Genomic DNA, 19778 nt, shown 5'->3' with positions numbered 1-19778 from the left:
TTACGGCCACGCCCCCTTGAGCACGCCTGATCTCGTCTGATCTCGGAAGCTAAACAGGGATGGGCCTGGTTAGTACTTGGATGGGAGACCGCCTGGGAATACCAGGTGCTGTAAGCCTTTAAGCGCAGGAGGCGCCCTATCCCTGCTCGCTCGCTCATTCCCCTGTTCACACGTGCAGTGCGGCTTGTCCGTCTGTTTATTTGTCAGCTTTGGCGAGACGCGGGTGCTTGTGTATTAGCGTGAGCGTTTTTTATTCTGATCAGGAACAGTTTTACAAGTCCGCAAAAGATCGAAGAAAGGTTTATCGCCAGCTGAAAAGAGACACAGCGCTTCGGCTGTGGAGACTTGTTCGGCTGGCGTTCGGAGAGTCGCGTTTTTCAGAATTGTATTGAGATCGTTTTCCACAGAGCTCAGATGTCAAAGCACAGCAGCAGCTCTCCACAGCGATCCTCTATAGCCCCCTTTCTCCCGCAGCTCCGTCCTCATTGGAAGGAAGCAAGAGTGAAAGGCTGAAGTGAAATAGAGCGGGGACGAAGGCAGTGAAGAGAGAGAACGTGGGAAGAAGAGAAAAACGCAAGGGAAAAAAAGCAGCGTCGTAAAAGAGGTGACGGAGCTGTCCTCTCAATAAGAGGGGTGCCAGCGAGCCTTGCTCTTGCTTACGGCCACACCCCCTTGAGCACGCCTGATCTTGTCTGATCTCGGAAGCTAAACAGGGATGGGCCTGGTTAGTACTTGGATGGGAGACCGCCTGGGAATACCAGGTGCTGTAAGCTTTTAAGCGAAGGAGGCGCCCTATCCCCGCTCGCTCGCTCATTCCCCTGTTCACAAGTGCAGTGCGGCTTGTCCGTCTGTTTATTTGTCAGCTTTGGCGAGACACGGGTGTTTGTGTATTAGCGTGAGCGTTTTTTATTCTGATCAGGAACAGTTTTACAAGTCCGCAAAGGATCGAAGAAAGGTTTATCGCCAGCTGAAAAGAGACACAGCGCTTCGGCTGTGGAGACTTGTTCGGCTGGCGTTCGGAGAGTCGCGTTTTTCAGAATTGTATTGAGATCGTTTTCCACAGAGCTCAGATGTCAAAGCACAGCAGCAGCTCTCCACAGCGATCCTCTATAGCGCCCTTTCTCCCGCAGCTCCGTCCTCATTGGAAGGAAGCAAGAGTGAAAGGCTGAAGTGAAATAGAGCGGGGACGAAGGCTGTGAAGAGAGAGAACGTGGGAAGAAGAGAAAAACGCAAGGGAAAAAAGCAGCGTCGTAAAAGAGGTGACGGAGCTGTCCTCTCAATAAGAAGGGTGCCAGCGAGCCTTGCTCTCGCTTATGGCCACACCCCCTTGGGCACGCCTGATCTCGTCTGATCTCGGAAGCTAAACAGGGATGGACCTGGTTAGTACTTGGATGGGAGACCGCCTGGGAATACCAGGTCCTGTAAGCTTTTAAGCGCAGGAGGCGCCCTATCCCCGCTCGCTCGCTCATTCCCCTGTTCACACGTGCAGTGCGGCTTGTCCGTCTGTTTATTTGTCAGCTTTGGCGAGACGCGGGTGCTTGTGTATTAGCGTGAGCGTTTTTTATTCTGATCAGGAACAGTTTTACAAGTCCGCAAAAGATCGAAGAAAGGTTTATCGCCAGCTGAAAAGAGACACAGCGCTTCGGCTGTGGAGACTTGTTCGGCTGGCGTTCGGAGAGTCGCGTTTTTCAGAATTGTATTGAGATCGTTTTCCACAGAGCTCAGATGTCAAAGCACAGCAGCAGCTCTCCACAGCGATCCTCTATAGCGCCCTTTCTCCCGCAGCTCCGTCCTCATTGGAAGGAAGCAAGAGTGAAAGGCTGAAGTGAAATAGAGCGGGGACGAAGGCAGTGAAGAGAGAGAACGTGGGAAGAAGAGAAAAACGCAAGGGAAAAAAAGCAGCGTCATAAAAGAGGTGACGGAGCTGTCCTCTCAATAAGAAGGGTGCCAGCGAGCCTTGCTCTTGTTTACGGCCACACCCCCTTGAGCACACCTGATCTTGTCTGATCTCGGAAGCTAAACAGGGATGGACCTGGTTAGTACTTGGATGGGAGACCGCCTGGGGATACCAGGTGCTGTAAGCTTTTAAGCGCAGGAGGCGCCCTATCCCCGCTCGCTCGCTCATTCCCCTGTTCACACGTGCAGTGCGGCTTGTCCGTCTGTTTATTTGTCAGCTTTGGCGAGACACGGGTGCTTGTGTATTAGCGTGAGCGTTTTTTATTCTGATCAGGAACAGTTTTACAAGTCCGCAAAGGATCGAGGAAAGGTTTATCGCTAGCTGAAAAGAGACACAGCGCTTCGGCTGTGGAGACTTGTTCGGCTGGCGTTCGGAGAGTCGCGTTTTTCAGAATTGTATTGAGATCGTTTTCCACAGAGCTCAGATGTCAAAGCACAGCAGCAGCTCTCCACAGCGATCCTCTATAGCGCCCTTTCTCCCGCAGCTCCGTCCTCATTGGAAGGAAGCAACAGGGAAAGGCTGAAGTGAAATAGAGCGGGGACGAAGGCAGTGAAGAGAGAGAACGTGGGAAGAAGAGAAAAACGCAAGGGAAAAAAAGCAGCGTCGTAAAAGAGGTGACGGAGCTGTCCTCTCAATAAGAAGGGTGCCAGCGAGCCTTGCTCTCGCTTACGGCCACACCCCCTTGAGCACGCCTGATCTCGTCTGATCTCGGAAGCTAAACAGGGATGGGCCTGGTTAGTACTTGGATGGGAGACCGCCTGGGAATACCAGGTGCTGTAGGCTTTTAAGCGCAGGAGGCGCCCTATCCCCGCTCGCTCGCTCATTCCCCTGTTCACACGTGCAGTGCGGCTTGTCCGTCTGTTTGTCAGCTTTGGCGAGACACGGGTGCTTGTGTATTAGCGTGAGCGTTTTTCATTCTGATCATGAACAGTTTAACAAGTCCGCAAAGGATCGAGGAAAGGTTTATCGCCAGCTGAAAAGAGACACAGCGCTTCGGCTGTGGAGACTTGTTCGGCTGGCGTTCGGAGAGTCGCGTTTTTCAGAATTGTATTGAGATCGTTTTCAACAGAGCTCAGATATCAAAGCACAGCAGCAGCTCTCCACAGCGATCCTCTATAGCGCCCTTTCTCCCGCAGCTCCGTCCTCATTGGAAGGAAGCAAGAGTGAAAGGCTGAAGTGAAATAGAGCGGGGACGAAGGCAGTGAAGAGAGAGAACGTGGGAAGAAGAGAAAAACGCAAGGGAAAAAAAGCAGCGTCGTAAAAGAGGTGACGGAGCTGTCCTCTCAATAAGAAGGGTGCCAGCGAGCCTTGCTCTCGCTTATGGCCACACCCCCTTGAGCACGCCTGATCTCGTCTGATCTCGGAAGCTAATCAGGGATGGGACTGGTTAGTACTCGGATGGGAGACCGCCTGGGGATACCAGGTGCTGTAAGCTTTTAAGCGCAGGAGGCGCCCTATCCCCGCTCGCTCGCTCATTCCCCTGTTCACACGTGCAGTGCGGCTTGTCCGTCTGTTTATTTCTCAGCTTTGGCGAGACACGGGTGCTTGTGTATTAGCGTGAGCGTTTTTTATTCTGATCAGGAACAGTTTTACAAGTCTACAAAGGATCGAGGAAAGGTTTATCGCCAGCTGAAAAGAGACACAGCGCTTCGGCTGTGGAGACTTGTTCGGCTGGCGTTCGGAGAGTCGCTTTTTTCAGAATTGTATTGAGATCGTTTTCCACAGAGCTCAGATGTCAAAGCACAGCAGCAGCTCTCCACAGCGATCCTCTATAGCGCCCTTTCTCCCGCAGCTCCGTCCTCATTGGAAGGAAGCAAGAGTGAAAGGCTGAAGTGAAATAGAGCGGGGACGAAGGCAGTGAAGAGAGAGAAAGTGGGAAGAAAAGAAAAACGCAAGAGAAAAAAGCAGCGTCGTATAAGAGGTGACGGAGCTGTCCTCTCAATAAAAGGGTGCCAGCGAGCCTTACTCTCGCTTATGGCCACACCCCCTTGAGCACGCCTGATCTCGTCTGATCTCGGAAGCTAAACAGGGATGGGCCTGGTTAGTACTTGGATGGGAGACCGCCTGGGAATACCAGGTGCTGTAAGCTTTTAAGCGCAGGAGGCACCCTATCCCCGCTCGCTCGCTCATTCCCCTGTTCACACGTGCAGTGCGGCTTGTCCGTCTGTTTATTTGTCAGCTTTGGCGAGACACGGGTGCTTGTGTATTAGCGGAACAGTTTTACAAGTCCGCAAAGGATCGAGAAAAGGTTTATCGCCAGCTGAAAAGAGACACAGCGCTTCGGCTGTGGAGACTTGTTCGGCTGGCGTTCGGAGAGTCGCGTTTTTCAGAATTGTATTGAGATCGTTTTCCACAGAGCTCAGATGTCAAAGCACAGCAGCAGCTCTCCACAGCGATCCTCTATAGCGCCCTTTCTCCCGCAGCTCCGTCCTCATTGGAAGGAAGCAAGAGTGAAAGGCTGAAGTGAAATAGAGCGGGGACGAGAAAAACGCAAGGGAAAAAAAGCAGCGTCGTAAAAGAGGTGACGGAGCTGTCCTCTCAATAAGAAGGGTGCCAGCGAGCCTTGCTCTCGCTTATGGCCACACCCCCTTGAGCACGCCTGATCTCGTCTGATCTCGGAAGCTAAACAGGGATGGGCTTGGTTAGTACTTGGATGAGAGACCGCCTGGGAATACCAGGTGCTGTAAGCTTTTAAGCGCAGGAGGCGCCCTATCCCCGCTCGCTCGCTCATTCCCCTGTTCACACGTGCAGTGCGGCTTGTCCGTCTATTTGTCAGCTTTGGTGAGACACGGGTGCTTGTGTATTAGCGTGAGCGTTTTTTATTCTGATCAGGAACAGTTTTACAAGTCCGCAAAGGATCGAGGAAAGGTTTATCGCCAGCTGAAAAGAGACACAGCGCTTAGGCTGTGGAGTCTTGTTCGGCTGGCGTTCGGAGAGTCGCGTTTTTCAGAATTGTATTGAGATCGTTTTCCACAGAGCTCAGATGTCAAAGCACAGCAGCAGCTCTCCACAGCGATCCTCTATAGCGCCCTTTCTCCCGCAGCTCCGTCCTCATTGGAAGGAAGCAAGAGTGAAAGGCTGAAGTGAAATAGAGCGGGGACGAAGGCAGTGAAGAGAGAGAACGTGGGAAGAAGAGAAAAACGCAAGGGAAAAAAAGCAGCGTCGTAAAAGAGGTGACGGAGCTGTCCTCTCAATAAGAAGGGTGCCAGCGAGCCTTGCTCTTGCTTACGGCCACACCCCCTTGAGCACGCCTGATCTCGTCTGATCTCGGAAGCTAAACAGGGATGGGCCTGGTTAGTACTTGGATGGGAGACCGCCTGGGAATACCAGGTGCTGTAAGCTTTTAAGGAGGCGCCCTATCCCCGCTCGCTGGCTCATTCCCCTGTTCACACGTGCAGTGCGGCTTGTCCGTCTGTTTATTTGTCAGCTTTGGCGAGACACGGGTGCTTGTGTATTAGCGTGAGCGTTTTTTATTCTGATCATGAACAGTTTAACAAGTCCGCAAAGGATTGACGAAAGGTTTATCGCCAGCTGAAAAGAGACACAGCGCTTCGGCTGTGGAGACTTGTTCGGCTGGCGTTCGGAGAGTCGCGTTTTTCAGAATTGTATTGAGATCGTTTTCCACAGAGCTCAGATGTCAAAGCACAGCAGCAGCTCTCCACAGCGATCCTCTATAGCGCCCTTTCTCCCGCAGCTCCGTCCTCATTGGAAGGAAGCAAGAGTGAAAGGCTGAAGTGAAATAGAGCGGGGACGAAGGCAGTGAAGAGAGAGAACGTGGGAAGAAGAGAAAAACGCAAGAGAAAAAAAGCAGCGTCGTAAAAGAGGTGACGGAGCTGTCCTCTCAATAAGAAGGGTGCCAGCGAGCTTTGCTCTCGCTTACGGCCACACCCCCTTGAGCACGCCTGATCTTGTCTGATCTCGGAAGCTAAACAGGGATGGGCCTGGTTAGTACTTGGATAAGAGACCGCCTGGGAATACCAGGTGCTGTAAGCTATTAAGCGCAGGAGGCGCCCTATCCCCGCTCGCTCGCTCATTCCCCTGTTCACACGTGCAGTGCGGCTTGTCCGTCTGTTTATTTGTCAGCTTTGGCGAGACACGGGTGCTTGTGTATTAGCGTGAGCGTTTTTTATTCTGATCAGGAACAGTTTAACAAGTCCGCAAAGGATCGAGGAACGGTTTATCGCCAGCTGAAAAGAGACACAGCGCTTCGGCTGTGGAGACTTGTTCGGCTGGCGTTCGGAGAGTCGCGTTTTTCAGAATTGTATTGAGATCGTTTTCCACAGAGCTCAGATGTCAAAGCACAGCAGCAGCTCTCCACAGCGATCCTCTATAGCGCCCTTTCTCCCGCAGCTCCGTCCTCATTGGAAGGAAGCAAGAGTGAAAGGCTGAAGTGAAATAGAGCGGGGATGAAGGCAGTGAAGAGAGAGAACGTGGGAAGAAGAGAAAAACGCAAGGGAAAAAAAGCAGCGTCGTAAAAGAGGTGACGGAGCTGTCCTCTCAATAAGAAGGGTGCCAGCGAGCCTTGCGCTCGCTTACGGCCACACCCCCTTGAGCACGCCTGATCTCGTCTGATCTCGGAAGCTAAACAGGGATGGGCCTGGTTAGTACTTGGATGGGAGACCGCCTGGGAATACCAGGTGCTGTAAGCTTTTAAGCGCAGGAGGCGCCCTATCCCCGCTCGCTCGCTCATTCCCCTGTTCACACGTGCAGTGCGGCTTGTCCGTCTGTTTATTTGTCAGCTTTGGCGAGACACGGGTGCTTGTGTATTAGCGTGAGCGTTTTTTATTCTGATCAGGAACAGTTTTACAAGTCCGCAAAGGATCGAGGAAAGGTTTATCGCCAGCTGAAAAGAGACACAGCGCTTCGGCTGTGGAGACTTGTTCAGCTGGCGTTCGGAGAGTCGCGTTTTTCAGAATTGTATTGAGATCGTTTTCCATAGAGCTCAGATGTCAAAGCACAGCAGCAGCTCTCCACAGCGATCCTCTATAGCGCCCTTTCTCCCGCAGCTCCGTCCTCATTGGAAGGAAGCAAGAGTGAAAGGCTGAAGTGAAATAGAGCGGGGAAGAAGGCAGTGAAGAGAGAGAACGTGGGAAGAAGAGAAAAACGCAAGGGAAAAAAAGCAGCGTCGTAAAAGAGGTGACGGAGCTGTCCTCTCAATAAGAAGGGTGCCAGCGAGCTTTGCTCTTGCTTACGGCCACACCCCCTTGAGCACACCTGATCTCTCTGATCTCGGAAGCTAAACAGGGATGGGCCTGGTTAGTACTTGGATGGGAGACCGCCTGGGAATACCAGGTGCTGTAAGCTTTTAAGCGCAGGTGGCGCCCTATCCCCGCTCGCTCGCTCATTCCCCTGTTCACACGTGCAGTGCGGCTTGTCCGTCTCTTTATTTGTCAGCTTTGGCGAGACACGGGTGCTTGTGTATTAGCGTGAGCGTTTTTTATTCTGATCAGGAAAAGTTTTACAAGTCCGCAAAGGATCGAGGAAAGGTTTATCGCCAGCTGAAAAGAGACACAGCGCTTCGGCTGTGGAGACTTGTTCGGCTGGCGTTCGGAGAGTCGCGTTTTTCAGAATTGTATTGAGATCGTTTTCCACAGAGCTCAGATGTCAAAGCACAGCAGCAGCTCTCCACAGCGATCCTCTATAGCGCCCTTTCTCCCGCAGCTCCGTCCTCATTGGAAGGAAGCAAGAGTGAAAGGCTGAAGTGAAATAGAGCGGGGACGAAGGCAGTGAAGAGAGAGAACGTGGGAAGAAGAGAAAAACGCAAGGGAAAAAAAGAAGCGTCGTAAAAGAGGTGACGGAGCTGTCCTCTCAATAAGAAGGGTGCCAGCGAGCCTTGCTCTCGCTTACGGCCACACCACCTTGAGCACGCCTGATCTCGTCTGATCTCGGAAGCTAAACAGGGATGGGCCTGGTTAGTACTTGGATGGGAGACCGCCTGGGAATACCAGGTGCTGTAAGCTTTTAAGCGCAGGTGGCGCCCTATCCCCGCTCGCTCGCTCATTCCCCTGTTCACACGTGCAGTGCGGCTTGTCCGTCTCTTTATTTGTCAGCTTTGGCGAGACACGGGTGCTTGTGTATTAGCGTGAGCGTTTTTTATTCTGATCAGGAACAGTTTTACAAGTCCGCAAAGGATCGAGGAAAGGTTTATCGCCAGCTGAAAAGAGACACAGCGCTTCGGCTGTGGAGACTTGTTCGGCTGGCGTTCGGAGAGTCGCGTTTTTCAGAATTGTATTGAGATCGTTTTCCACAGAGCTCAGATGTCAAAGCACAGCAGCAGCTCTCCACAGCGATCCTCTATAGCGCCCTTTCTCCCGCAGCTCCGTCCTCTTTGGAAGGAAGCAAGAGTGAAAGGCTGAAGTGAAATAGAGCGGGGACGAAGGCAGTGAAGAGAGAGAACGTGGGAAGAAGAGAAAAACGCAAGAGAAAAAAAGCAGCGTCGTAAAAGAGGTGACGGAGCTGTCCTCTCAATAAGAAGGGTGCCAGCGAGCTTTGCTCTCGCTTACGGCCACACCCCCTTTGAGCACACCTGATCTCTCTGATCTCGGAAGCTAAACAGGGATGGGCCTGGTTAGTATTTGGATGGGAGACCGCCTGGGAATACCAGGTGCTGTAAGCTTTTAAGCGCAGGAGGCGCCCTATCCCCGCTCGCTCGCTCATTCCCCTGTTCACACGTGCAGTGCGGCTTGTCCGTCTGTTTATTTGTCAGCTTTGGCGAGACACGGGTGCTTGTGTATTAGCGTGAGCGTTTTTTATTCTGATCAGGAACAGTTTTACAAGTCCGCAAAGGATCGAGGAAAGGTTTATCGCCAGCTGAAAAGAGACACAGCGCTTCGGCTGTGGAGACTTGTTCGGCTGGCGTTCGGAGAGTCGCGTTTTTCAGAATTGTATTGAGATCGTTTTCCACAGAGCTCAGATGTCAAAGCACAGCAGCAGCTCTCCACAGCGATCCTCTATAGCGCCCTTTCTCCCGCAGCTCCGTCCTCATTGGAAGGAAGCAAGAGTGAAAGGCTGAAGTGAAATAGAGCGGGGACGAAGGCAGTGAAGAGAGAGAACGTGGGAAGAAGAGAAAAACGCAAGGGAAAAAAGCAGCGTCGTAAAAGAGGTGACGGAGCTGTCCTCTCAATAAGAAGGGTGCCAGCGAGCCTTGCTCTCGCTTACGGCCACACCCCCTTGAGCACGCCTGATCTCGTCTGATCTCAGAATCTAAACAGGGATGGGCCTGGTTAGTACTTGGATGGGAGACCGCCTGGGAATACCAGGTGCTGTAAGCTTTTAAGCGCAGGTGGCGCCCTATCCCCGCTCGCTCGCTCATTCCCCTGTTCACACGTGCAGTGCGGCTTGTCCGTCTCTTTATTTGTCAGCTTTGGCGAGACACGGGTGCTTGTGTATTATCGTGAGCGTTTTTTATTCTGATCAGGAACAGTTTTACAAGTCCGCAAAGGATCGAGGAAAGGTTTATCGCCAGCTGAAAAGAGACACAGCGCTTCGGCTGTGGAGACTTGTTCGGCTGGCGTTCGGAGAGTCGCGTTTTTCAGAATTGTATTGAGATCGTTTTCCACAGAGCTCAGATGTCAAAGCACAGCAGCAGCTCTCCACAGCGATCCTCTATAGCGCCCTTTCTCCCGCAGCTCCGTCCTCATTGGAAGGAAGCAAGAGTGAAAGGCTGAAGTGAAATAGAGCGGGGACGAAGGCAGTGAAGAGAGAGAACGTGGGAAGAAGAGAAAAACGCAAGGGAAAAAAAGCAGCGTCGTAAAAGAGGTGACGGAGCTGTCCTCTCAATAAGAAGGGTGCCAGCGAGCCTTGCTCTCGCTTACGGCCACACCCCCTTGAGCACGCCTGATCTCATCTGATCTCGGAAGCTAAACAGGGATGGGCCTGGTTAGTACTTGGATGGGAGACCGCCTGGGAATACCAGGTGCTGTAAGCTTTTAAGCGCAGGAGGCGCCCTATCCCCGCTCGCTCGCTCATTCCCCTGTTCACACGTGCAGTGCGGCTTGTCCGTCTGTTTATTTGTCAGCTTTGGCGAGACACGGGTGCTTGTGTATTAGCGTGAGCGTTTTTTATTCTGATCAGGAACAGTTTTACAAGTCCGCAAAGGATCGAGGAAAGGTTTATCGCCAGCTGAAAAGAGACACAGCGCTTCGGCTGTGGAGACTTGTTCGGCTGGCGTTCGGAGAGTCGCGTTTTTCAGAATTGTATTGAGATCGTTTTCCACAGAGCTCAGATGTCAAAGCACAGCAGCAGCTCTCCACAGCGATCCTCTATAGCGCCCATTCTCCCGCAGCTCCGTCCTCATTGGAAGGAAGCAAGAGTGAAAGGCTGAAGTGAAATGGAGCGGGAACGAAGGCAGTGAAGAGAGAGAACGTGGGAAGAAGAGAAAAACGCAAGGGAAAAAAAGCAGCGTCGTAAAAGAGGTGACGGAGCTGTCCTCTCAATAAGAAGGGTGCCAGCGAGCCTTGCTCTCGCGTATGGCCACACCCCCTTGAGCACGCCTGATCTCGTCTGATCTCGGAAGCTAAACAGGGATGGGCCTGGTTAGTACTTGGATGGGAGACCGCCTGGGAATACCAGGTGCTGTAAGCTTTTAAGCGCAGGAGGCGCCCTATCCCCGCTCGCTCGCTCATTCCCCTGTTCACACGTGCAGTGCGGCTTGTCCGTCTGTTTATTTGTCAGCTTTGGCGAGACACGGGTGCTTGTGTATTAGCGTGAGCGTTTTTTATTCTGATCAGGAACAGTTTTACAAGTCCGCAAAGGATCGAGGAAAGGTTTATCGCCAGCTGAAAAGAGACACAGCGCTTCGGCTGTGGAGACTTGTTCGGCTGGCGTTCGGAGAGTCGCGTTTCTCAGAATTGTATTGAGATCGTTTTCCACAGAGCTCAGATGTCAAAGCACAGCAGCAGCTCTCCACAGCGATCCTCTATAGCGCCCTTTCTCCCGCAGCTCCGTCCTCATTGGAAGGAAGCAAGAGTGAAAGGCTGAAGTGAAATAGAGCGGGGACGAAGGCAGTGAAGAGAGAGAACGTGGGAAGAAGAGAAAAACGCAAGGGAAAAAAAGCAGCGTCGTAAAAGAGGTGACGGAGCTGTCCTCTCAATAAGAAGGGTGCCAGCGAGCCTTGCTCTAGCTTACGGCCACACCCCCTTGAGCACGCCTGATCTCGTCTGATCTCGGAAGCTAAACAGGGATGGGCCTGGTTAGTACTTGGATGGGAGACCGCCTGGGAATACCAGGTGCTGTAAGCTTTTAAGCGCAGGAGGCGCCCTATCCCCGCTCGCTCGCTCATTCCCCTGTTCACACGTGCAGTGCGGCTTGTCCGTCTGTTTATTTGTCAGCTTTGGCGAGACACGGGTGCTTGTGTATTAGCGTGAGCGTTTTTTATTCTGATCAGGAACAGTTTTACAAGTCCGCAAAGGATCGAGGAAAGGTTTATCGCCAGCTGAAAAGAGACACAGCGCTTTGGCTGTGGAGACATGTTCGGCTGGCGTTCGGAGAGTCGCGTTTTTCAGAATTGTATTGAGATCGTTTTCCACAGAGCTCAGATGTCAAAGCACAGCAGCAGCTCTCCACAGCGATCCTCTATAGCGCCCTTTCTCCCGCAGCTCCGTCCTCATTGGAAGGAAGCAAGAGTGAAAGGCTGAAGTGAAATAGAGCGGGGACGAAGGCAGTGAAGAGAGAGAACGTGGGAAGAAGAGAAAAACGCAAGGGAAAAAAAGCAGCGTCATAAAAGAGGTGACGGAGCTGTCCTCTCAATAAGAAGGGTGCCAGCGAGCCTTGCTCTCGCTTACGGCCACACCCCCTTGAGCACACCTGATCTTGTCTGATCTCGGAAGCTAAACAGGGATGGGCCTGGTTAGTACTTGGATGGGAGACCGCCTGGGAATACCAGGTGCTGTAAGCTTTTAAGCGCAGGAGGCGCCCTATCCCCGCTCGCTCGCTCATTCCCCTGATCACACGTGCAGTGCGGCTTGTCCGTCTGTTTATTTGTCAGCTTTGGCGAGACGCGGGTGCTTGTGTATTAGCGTGAGCGTTTTTTATTCTGATCAGGAACAGTTTTACAAGTCCGCAAAAGATCGAAGAAAGGTTTATCGCCAGCTGAAAAGAGACACAGCGCTTCGGCTGTGGAGACTTGTTCGGCTGGCGTTCAGAGAGTCGCGTTTTTCAGAATTGTATTGAGATCGTTTTCCACAGAGCTCAGATGTCAAAGCACAGCAGCAGCTCTCCACAGCGATCCTCTATAGCGCCCTTTCTCCCGCAGCTCCGTCCTCATTGGAAGGAAGCAAGAGTGAAAGGCTGAAGTGAAATAGAGCGGGGACGAAGGCAGTGAAGAGAGAGAACGTGGGAAGAAGAGAAAAACGCAAGGGAAAAAAAGCAGCGTCATAAAAGAGGTGACAGAGCTGTCCTCTCAATAAGAAGGGTGCCAGCGAGCCTTGCTCTCGCTTACGGCCACACCCCCTTGAGCACACCTGATCTTGTCTGATCTCGGAAGCTAAACAGGGATGGGCCTGGTTAGTACTTGGATGGGAGACCGCCTGGGAATACCAGGTGCTGTAAGCTTTTAAGCGCAGGAGGCGCCCTATCCCCGCTCGCTCGCTCATTCCCCTGATCACACGTGCAGTGCGGCTTGTCCGTCTGTTTATTTGTCAGCTTTGGCAAGACACGGGTGCTTGTGTATTAGCGTGAGCGTTTTTTATTCTGATCAGGAACAGTTTTACAAGTCCGCAAAGGATCGAAGAAAGGTTTATCGCCAGCTGAAAAGAGACACAGCGCTTCGGCTGTGGAGACTTGTTCGGCTGGCGTTCGGAGAGTCGCGTTTTTCAGAATTGTATTGAGATCGTTTTCCACAGAACTCAGATGTCAAAGCACAGCAGCAGCTCTCCACAGCGATCCTCTATAGCGCCCTTTCTCCCGCAGCTCCGTCCTCATTGGAAGGAAGCAAGAGTGAAAGGCTGAAGTGAAATAGAGCGGGGACGAAGGCAGTGAAGAGAGAGAATGTGGGAAGAAGAGAAAAACGCAAGGGAAAAAAAGCAGCGTCGTAAAAGAGGTGACGGAGCTGTCCTCTCAATAAGAAGGGTGCCAGCGAGCCTTGCTCTTGCTTACGGCCACACCCCCTTGAGCACGCCTGATCTCATCTGATCTTGGAAGCTGAACAGGGATGGGCCTGGTTAGTACTTGGATGGGAGACCGCCTGGGAATACCAGGTGCTGTAAGCTTTTAAGCGCAGGAGGCGCCCTATCCCCGCTCGCTCGCTCATTCCCCTGTTCACACGTGCAGTGCGGCTTGTCCGTCTGTTTATTTGTCAGCTTTGGCGAGACACGGGTGCTTGTGTATTAGCGTGAGCGTTTTTTATTCTGATCAGGAAAAGTTTTACAAGTCCGCAAAGGATCGAGGAAAGGTTTATCGCCAGCTGAAAAGAGACACAGCGCTTCGGCTGTGGAGACTTGTTCGGCTGGCGTTCGGAGAGTCGCGTTTTTCAGAATTGTATTGAGATCGTTTTCCACAGAGCTCAGATGTCAAAGCACAGCAGCAGCTCTCCACAGCGATCCTCTATAGCGCCCTTTCTCCCGCAGCTCCGTCCTCATTGGAAGTAAGCAAGAGTGAAAGGCTGAAGTGAAATAGAGCGGGGACGAAGGCAGTGAAGAGAGAGAACGTGGGAAGAAGAGAAAAACGCAAGGGAAAAAAAGCAGCGTCGTAAAAGAGGTGACGGAGCTGTCCTCTCAATAAGAAGGGTGCCAGCGAGCCTTGCTCTCGCTTATGGCCACACCCCCTTGAGCACGCCTGATCTCGTCTGATCTCGGAAGCTAAACAGGGATGGGCCTGGTTAGTACTTGGATGGGAGACCGCCTGGGAATACCAGGTGCTGTAAGCTTTTAAGCGCAGGAGGCGCCCTATCCCCGCTCGCTCGCTCATTCCCCTGTTCACACGTGCAGTGCGGCTTGTCCGTCTGTTTATTTGTCAGCTTTGGCGAGACACGGGTGCTTGTGTATTAGCGTGAGCGTTTTTTATTCTGATCAGGAACAGTTTAACAAGTCCGCAAAGAATCGAAGAAAGGTTTATCGCCAGCTGAAAAGAGACACAGCGCTTCGGCTGTGGAGACTTGTTCGGCTGGCGTTCGGAGAGTCGCGTTTTTCAGAATTGTATTGAGATCGTTTTCCACAGAGCTCAGATGTCAAAGCACAGCAGCAGCTCTCCACAGCGATCCTCTATAGCGCCCTTTCTCCCGCAGCTCCGTCCTCATTGGAAGGAAGCAAGAGTGAAAGGCTGAAGTGAAATAGAGCGGGGACGAAGGCAGTGAAGAGAGAGAACGTGGGAAGAAGAGAAAAACGCAAGGGAAAAAAAGCAGCGTCGTAAAAGAGGTGACGGAGCTGTCCTCTCAATAAGAAGGGTGCCAGCGAGCCTTGCTCTCACTTATGGCCACACCCCCTTGAGCACGCCTGATCTCGTCTGATCTCGGAAGCTAAACAGGGATGGGCTTGGTTAGTACTTGGATGAGAGACTGCCTGGGAGTACCAGGTGCTGTAAGCTTTTAAGCGCAGGAGGCGCCCTATCCCCGCTCGCTCGCTCATTCCCCTGTTCACACGTGCAGTGCGGCTTGTCCGTCTGTTTATTTGTCAGCTTTGGTGAGACACGGGTGCTTGTGTATTAGCGTGAGCGTTTTTTATTCTGATCAGGAACAGTTTTACAAGTCCGCAAAGGAACGAGGAAAGGTTTATCGCCAGCTGAAAAGAGACACAGCGCTTCGGCTGTGGAGACTTGTTCGGCTGGCGTTCGGAGAGTCGCGTTTTTCAGAATTGTATTGAGATCGTTTTCCACAGAGCTCAGATGTCAAAGCACAGCAGCAGCTCTCCACAGCGATCCTCTATAGCGCCCTTTCTCCCGCAGCTCCGTCCTCATTGGAAGAAAGCAAGAGTGAAAGGCTGAAGTGAAATAGAGCGGGGACGAAGGCAGTGAAGAGAGAGAACGTGGGAAGAAGAGAAAAACGCAAGGGAAAAAAGCAGCGTCGTAAAAGAGGTGACGGAGCTGTCCTCTCAATAAGAAGGGTGCCAGCGAGCCTTGCTCTCGCTTACGGCCACACCCCCTTGAGCACGCCTGATCTCGTCTGATCTCGGAAGCTAAACAGGGATGGGCCTGGTTAGTACTTGGATGGGAGACCGCCTGGGAATACCAGGTGCTGTAAGCTTTTAAGCGCAGGAGGCGCCCTATCCCCGCTCGCTCGCTCATTCCCCTGTTCACACGTGCAGTGCGGCTTGTCCGTCTGTTTATTTGTCAGCTTTGGCGAGACACGGGTGCTTGTGTATTAGCGTGAGCGTTTTTTATTCTGATCAGGAACAGTTTTACAAGTCCGCAAAGGATCGAGGAAAGGTTTATCGCCAGCTGAAAAGAGACACAGCGCATCAGCTGTGGAGACTTGTTCGGCTGGCGTTCGGAGAGTCGCGTTTTTCAGAATTGTATTGAGATCGTTTTCCACAGAGCTCAGATGTCAAAGCACAGCAGCAGCTCTCCACAGCGATCCTCTATAGCGCCCTTTCTCCCGCAGCTCCGTCCTCATTGGAAGGAAGCAAGAGTGAAAGGCTGAAGTGAAATAGAGCGGGGACGAAGGCAGTGAAGAGAGAGAACGTGGGAAGAAGAGAAAAACGCAAAGGAAAAAAAGCAGCGTCGTAAAAGAGGTGACGGAGCTGTCCTCTCAATAAGAAGGGTGCCAGCGAGCCTTGCTCTCGCTTACGGCCACACCCCCTTGAGCACGCCTGATCTCGTCTGATCTCGGAAGCTAAACAGGGATGGGCCTGGTTAGTACTTGGATGGGAGACCGCCTGGGAATACCAGGTGCTGTAAGCTTTTAAGCGCAGGAGGCGCCCTATCCCCGCTCGCTCGCTCATTCCCCTGATCACACGTGCAGTGCGGCTTGTCCGTCTGTTTATTTGTCAGCTTTGGCGAGACACGGGTGCTTGTGTATTAGCGTGAGCGTTTTTTATTCTGATCAGGAACAGTTTTACAAGTCCGCAAAGGATCGAAGAAAGGTTTATCGCCAGCTGAAAAGAGACACAGCGCTTCGGCTGTGGAGACTTGTTCGGCTGGCGTTCGGAGAGTCGCGTTTTTCAGAATTGTATTGAGATCGTTTTCCACAGAACTCAGATGTCAAAGCACAGCAGCAGCTCTCCACAGCGATCCTCTATAGCGCCCTTTCTCCCGCAGCTCCGTCCTCATTGGAAGGAAGCAAGAGTGAAAGGCTGAAGTGAAATAGAGCGGGGACGAAGGCAGTGAAGAGAGAGAACGTGGGAAGAAGAGAAAAACGCAAGGGAAAAAAAGCAGCGTCGTAAAAGAGGTGACGGAGCTGTCCTCTCAATAAGAAGGGTGCCAGCGAGCCTTGCTCTTGCTTACGGCCACACCCCCTTGAGCACGCCTGATCTCATCTGATCTTGGAAGCTGAACAGGGATGGGCCGGGTTAGTACTTGGATGGGAGACCGCCTGGGAATACCAGGTGCTGTAAGCTTTTAAGCGCAGGAGGCGCCCTATCCCCGCTCGCTCGCTCATTCCCCTGTTCACACGTGCAGTGCGGCTTGTCCGTCTGTTTATTTGTCAGCTTTGGCGAGACACGGGTGCTTGTGTATTAGCGTGAGCGTTTTTTATTCTGATCAGGAAAAGTTTTACAAGTCCGCAAAGGATCGAGGAAAGGTTTATCGCCAGCTGAAAAGAGACACAGCGCTTCGGCTGTGGAGACTTGTTCGGCTGGCGTTCGGAGAGTCGCGTTTTTCAGAATTGTATTGAGATCGTTTTCCACAGAGCTCAGATGTCAAAGCACAGCAGCAGCTCTCCACAGCGATCCTCTATAGCGCCCTTTCTCCCGCAGCTCCGTCCTCATTGGAAGTAAGCAAGAGTGAAAGGCTGAAGTGAAATAGAGCGGGGACGAAGGCAGTGAAGAGAGAGAACGTGGGAAGAAGAGAAAAACGCAAGGGAAAAAAAGCAGCGTCGTAAAAGAGGTGACGGAGCTGTCCTCTCAATAAGAAGGGTGCCAGCGAGCCTTGCTCTCGCTTATGGCCACACCCCCTTGAGCACGCCTGATCTCGTCTGATCTCGGAAGCTAAACAGGGATGGGCCTGGTTAGTACTTGGATGGGAGACCGCCTGGGAATACCAGGTGCTGTAAGCTTTTAAGCGCAGGAGGCGCCCTATCCCCGCTCGCTCGCTCATTCCCCTGTTCACACGTGCAGTGCGGCTTGTCCGTCTGTTTATTTGTCAGCTTTGGCGAGACACGGGTGCTTGTGTATTAGCGTGAGCGTTTTTTATTCTGATCAGGAACAGTTTAACAAGTCCGCAAAGAATCGAAGAAAGGTTTATCGCCAGCTGAAAAGAGACACAGCGCTTCGGCTGTGGAGACTTGTTCGGCTGGCGTTCGGAGAGTCGCGTTTTTCAGAATTGTATTGAGATCGTTTTCCACAGAGCTCAGATGTCAAAGCACAGCAGCAGCTCTCCACAGCGATCCTCTATAGCGCCCTTTCTCCCGCAGCTCCGTCCTCATTGGAAGGAAGCAAGAGTGAAAGGCTGAAGTGAAATAGAGCGGGGACGAAGGCAGTGAAGAGAGAGAACGTGGGAAGAAGAGAAAAACGCAAGGGAAAAAAAGCAGCGTCGTAAAAGAGGTGACGGAGCTGTCCTCTCAATAAGAAGGGTGCCAGCGAGCCTTGCTCTCACTTATGGCCACACCCCCTTGAGCACGCCTGATCTCGTCTGATCTCGGAAGCTAAACAGGGATGGGCTTGGTTAGTACTTGGATGAGAGACTGCCTGGGAGTACCAGGTGCTGTAAGCTTTTAAGCGCAGGAGGCGCCCTATCCCCGCTCGCTCGCTCATTCCCCTGTTCACACGTGCAGTGCGGCTTGTCCGTCTGTTTATTTGTCAGCTTTGGTGAGACACGGGTGCTTGTGTATTAGCGTGAGCGTTTTTTATTCTGATCAGGAACAGTTTTACAAGTCCGCAAAGGAACGAGGAAAGGTTTATCGCCAGCTGAAAAGAGACACAGCGCTTCGGCTGTGGAGACTTGTTCGGCTGGCGTTCGGAGAGTCGCGTTTTTCAGAATTGTATTGAGATCGTTTTCCACAGAGCTCAGATGTCAAAGCACAGCAGCAGCTCTCCACAGCGATCCTCTATAGCGCCCTTTCTCCCGCAGCTCCGTCCTCATTGGAAGAAAGCAAGAGTGAAAGGCTGAAGTGAAATAGAGCGGGGACGAAGGCAGTGAAGAGAGAGAACGTGGGAAGAAGAGAAAAACGCAAGGGAAAAAAGTAGCGTCGTAAAAGAGGTGACGGAGCTGTCCTCTCAATAAGAAGGGTGCCAGCGAGCCTTGCTCTCGCTTACGGCCACACCCCCTTGAGCACGCCTGATCTTGTCTGATCTCGGAAGCTAAACAGGGATGGGCCTGGTTAGTACTTGGATGGGAGACCGCCTGGGAATACCAGGTGCTGTAAGCTTTTAAGCGCAGGAGGCGCCCTATCCCCGCTCGCTCGCTCATTCCCCTGTTCACACGTGCAGTGCGGCTTGTCCGTCTGTTTATTTGTCAGCTTTGGCGAGACACGGGTGCTTGTGTATTAGCGTGAGCGTTTTTTATTCTGATCAGGAACAGTTTTACAAGTCCGCAAAGGATCGAGGAAAGGTTTATCGCCAGCTGAAAAGAGACACAGCGCATCAGCTGTGGAGACTTGTTCGGCTGGCGTTCGGAGAGTCGCGTTTTTCAGAATTGTATTGAGATCGTTTTCCACAGAGCTCAGATGTCAAAGCACAGCAGCAGCTCTCCACAGCGATCCTCTATAGCGCCCTTTCTCCCGCAGCTCCGTCCTCATTGGAAGGAAGCAAGAGTGAAAGGCTGAAGTGAAATAGAGCGGGGACGAAGGCAGTGAAGAGAGAGAACGTGGGAAGAAGAGAAAAACGCAAAGGAAAAAAAGCAGCGTCGTAAAAGAGGTGACGGAGCTGTCCTCTCAATAAGAAGGGTGCCAGCGAGCCTTGCTCTCGCTTACGGCCACACCCCCTTGAGCACGCCTGATCTCGTCTGATCTCGGAAGCTAAACAGGGATGGGCCTGGTTAGTACTTGGATGGGAGACCGCCTGGGAATACCAGGTGCTGTAAGCTTTTAAGCGCAGGAGGCGCCCTATCCCCGCTCGCTCGCTCATTCCCCTGTTCACACGTGCAGTGCGGCTTGTCCGTCTGTTTATTTGTCAGCTCTGGCGAGACACGGGTGCTTGTGTATTAGCGTGAGCGTTTTTTATTCTGATCAGGAACAGTTTTACAAGTCCGCAAAGGATCGTGGAAAGGTTTATCGCCAGCTGAAAAGAGACACAGCGCTTCGGCTGTGGAGACTTGTTCGGCTGGCGTTCGGAGAGTCGCGTTTTTCAGAATTGTATTGAGATCGTTTTCCACAGAGCTCAGATGTCAAAGCACAGCAGCAGCTCTCCACAGCGATCATCTATAGCGCCCTTTCTCCCGCAGCTCCGTCCTCATTGGAAGGAAGCAAGAGTGAAAGGCTGAAGTGAAATAGAGCGGGGACGAAGGCAGTGAAGAGAGAGAACGTGGGAAGAAGAGAAAAACGCAAGGGAAAAAAAGCAGCGTCGTAAAAGAGGTGACGGAGCTGTCCTCTCAATAAGAAGGGTGCCAGCGAGCCTTGCTCTCGCTTATGGCCACACCCCCTTGAGCACGCCTGATCTTGTCTGATCTCGGAAGCTAAACAGGGATGGGCCTGGTTAGTACTTGGATGGGAGACCGCCTGGGAATACCAGGTGCTGTAAGCTTTTAAGCGCAGGAGGCGCCCTATCCCCGCTCGCTCGCTCATTCCCCTGTTCACACG

At 52.3% G+C, this 19778-nt stretch overlaps 20 non-coding genes and 11 pseudogenes across 20 annotated transcripts in view; all 31 read left to right on the top strand.

Annotated features, from left to right (window-relative positions):
- LOC138217469 (5S ribosomal RNA) overlaps positions 1-117 on the top strand; it is a 119-nt gene extending 2 nt beyond the window's left edge. The window contains exon 1 of the ribosomal RNA XR_011181181.1: positions 1-117. This exon is cut by the window's left edge and continues 2 nt beyond it. This is a non-coding gene — a ribosomal RNA (5S ribosomal RNA).
- A 537-nt stretch (positions 118-654) lies between these two features.
- LOC138216869 (5S ribosomal RNA) lies at positions 655-773 on the top strand. The gene has a single exon (XR_011180582.1). It is a non-coding gene; the product is annotated as a 5S ribosomal RNA (ribosomal RNA).
- Positions 774-1309: 536 nt separating this feature from the next.
- On the top strand, positions 1310-1428 carry LOC138218250 (5S ribosomal RNA; annotated as a pseudogene).
- Positions 1429-1965: 537 nt separating this feature from the next.
- LOC138218485 (5S ribosomal RNA) lies at positions 1966-2084 on the top strand (annotated as a pseudogene).
- A 537-nt stretch (positions 2085-2621) lies between these two features.
- LOC138245394 (5S ribosomal RNA) lies at positions 2622-2740 on the top strand. Its single transcript, XR_011194004.1, has one exon. It is a non-coding gene; the product is annotated as a 5S ribosomal RNA (ribosomal RNA).
- Positions 2741-3273: 533 nt separating this feature from the next.
- LOC138218808 (5S ribosomal RNA) lies at positions 3274-3392 on the top strand (annotated as a pseudogene).
- Positions 3393-3927: 535 nt separating this feature from the next.
- Positions 3928-4046, top strand: LOC138245239 (5S ribosomal RNA). The gene has a single exon (XR_011193851.1). It is a non-coding gene; the product is annotated as a 5S ribosomal RNA (ribosomal RNA).
- Positions 4047-4528: 482 nt separating this feature from the next.
- Positions 4529-4647, top strand: LOC138218217 (5S ribosomal RNA; annotated as a pseudogene).
- Positions 4648-5180: 533 nt separating this feature from the next.
- Positions 5181-5299, top strand: LOC138244284 (5S ribosomal RNA). The gene has a single exon (XR_011192897.1). It is a non-coding gene; the product is annotated as a 5S ribosomal RNA (ribosomal RNA).
- A 532-nt stretch (positions 5300-5831) lies between these two features.
- LOC138218687 (5S ribosomal RNA) lies at positions 5832-5950 on the top strand (annotated as a pseudogene).
- A 537-nt stretch (positions 5951-6487) lies between these two features.
- LOC138244283 (5S ribosomal RNA) lies at positions 6488-6606 on the top strand. The gene has a single exon (XR_011192896.1). It is a non-coding gene; the product is annotated as a 5S ribosomal RNA (ribosomal RNA).
- Positions 6607-7143: 537 nt separating this feature from the next.
- On the top strand, positions 7144-7261 carry LOC138217788 (5S ribosomal RNA; annotated as a pseudogene).
- A 537-nt stretch (positions 7262-7798) lies between these two features.
- On the top strand, positions 7799-7917 carry LOC138244586 (5S ribosomal RNA). The gene has a single exon (XR_011193201.1). It is a non-coding gene; the product is annotated as a 5S ribosomal RNA (ribosomal RNA).
- Positions 7918-8454: 537 nt separating this feature from the next.
- LOC138218798 (5S ribosomal RNA) lies at positions 8455-8573 on the top strand (annotated as a pseudogene).
- Positions 8574-9109: 536 nt separating this feature from the next.
- LOC138216559 (5S ribosomal RNA) lies at positions 9110-9228 on the top strand. The gene has a single exon (XR_011180271.1). It is a non-coding gene; the product is annotated as a 5S ribosomal RNA (ribosomal RNA).
- A 537-nt stretch (positions 9229-9765) lies between these two features.
- Positions 9766-9884, top strand: LOC138216896 (5S ribosomal RNA). Its single transcript, XR_011180609.1, has one exon. It is a non-coding gene; the product is annotated as a 5S ribosomal RNA (ribosomal RNA).
- Positions 9885-10421: 537 nt separating this feature from the next.
- Positions 10422-10540, top strand: LOC138217338 (5S ribosomal RNA). The gene has a single exon (XR_011181050.1). It is a non-coding gene; the product is annotated as a 5S ribosomal RNA (ribosomal RNA).
- A 537-nt stretch (positions 10541-11077) lies between these two features.
- LOC138244282 (5S ribosomal RNA) lies at positions 11078-11196 on the top strand. Its single transcript, XR_011192895.1, has one exon. It is a non-coding gene; the product is annotated as a 5S ribosomal RNA (ribosomal RNA).
- A 537-nt stretch (positions 11197-11733) lies between these two features.
- LOC138216089 (5S ribosomal RNA) lies at positions 11734-11852 on the top strand. The gene has a single exon (XR_011179801.1). It is a non-coding gene; the product is annotated as a 5S ribosomal RNA (ribosomal RNA).
- A 537-nt stretch (positions 11853-12389) lies between these two features.
- LOC138216087 (5S ribosomal RNA) lies at positions 12390-12508 on the top strand. The gene has a single exon (XR_011179800.1). It is a non-coding gene; the product is annotated as a 5S ribosomal RNA (ribosomal RNA).
- A 537-nt stretch (positions 12509-13045) lies between these two features.
- LOC138217859 (5S ribosomal RNA) lies at positions 13046-13164 on the top strand (annotated as a pseudogene).
- Positions 13165-13701: 537 nt separating this feature from the next.
- On the top strand, positions 13702-13820 carry LOC138245238 (5S ribosomal RNA). Its single transcript, XR_011193850.1, has one exon. It is a non-coding gene; the product is annotated as a 5S ribosomal RNA (ribosomal RNA).
- A 537-nt stretch (positions 13821-14357) lies between these two features.
- On the top strand, positions 14358-14476 carry LOC138218904 (5S ribosomal RNA; annotated as a pseudogene).
- A 536-nt stretch (positions 14477-15012) lies between these two features.
- On the top strand, positions 15013-15131 carry LOC138244281 (5S ribosomal RNA). The gene has a single exon (XR_011192894.1). It is a non-coding gene; the product is annotated as a 5S ribosomal RNA (ribosomal RNA).
- Positions 15132-15668: 537 nt separating this feature from the next.
- Positions 15669-15787, top strand: LOC138244280 (5S ribosomal RNA). Its single transcript, XR_011192893.1, has one exon. It is a non-coding gene; the product is annotated as a 5S ribosomal RNA (ribosomal RNA).
- Positions 15788-16324: 537 nt separating this feature from the next.
- On the top strand, positions 16325-16443 carry LOC138217849 (5S ribosomal RNA; annotated as a pseudogene).
- A 537-nt stretch (positions 16444-16980) lies between these two features.
- On the top strand, positions 16981-17099 carry LOC138245237 (5S ribosomal RNA). The gene has a single exon (XR_011193849.1). It is a non-coding gene; the product is annotated as a 5S ribosomal RNA (ribosomal RNA).
- Positions 17100-17636: 537 nt separating this feature from the next.
- On the top strand, positions 17637-17755 carry LOC138218903 (5S ribosomal RNA; annotated as a pseudogene).
- Positions 17756-18291: 536 nt separating this feature from the next.
- On the top strand, positions 18292-18410 carry LOC138216868 (5S ribosomal RNA). The gene has a single exon (XR_011180581.1). It is a non-coding gene; the product is annotated as a 5S ribosomal RNA (ribosomal RNA).
- A 537-nt stretch (positions 18411-18947) lies between these two features.
- On the top strand, positions 18948-19066 carry LOC138244279 (5S ribosomal RNA). The gene has a single exon (XR_011192892.1). It is a non-coding gene; the product is annotated as a 5S ribosomal RNA (ribosomal RNA).
- Positions 19067-19603: 537 nt separating this feature from the next.
- LOC138217484 (5S ribosomal RNA) lies at positions 19604-19722 on the top strand. The gene has a single exon (XR_011181196.1). It is a non-coding gene; the product is annotated as a 5S ribosomal RNA (ribosomal RNA).
- The last annotated feature ends 56 nt before the right edge of the window (positions 19723-19778 follow it).

This window comes from Lepisosteus oculatus, chromosome 14 (genome assembly GCF_040954835.1).
Source record: "Lepisosteus oculatus isolate fLepOcu1 chromosome 14, fLepOcu1.hap2, whole genome shotgun sequence".
Lineage (NCBI taxonomy): Eukaryota > Metazoa > Chordata > Actinopteri > Semionotiformes > Lepisosteidae > Lepisosteus > Lepisosteus oculatus.
Note: the sequence above shows the minus strand (reverse complement) of the source record. Positions and strands in the feature narration are given on the sequence as shown.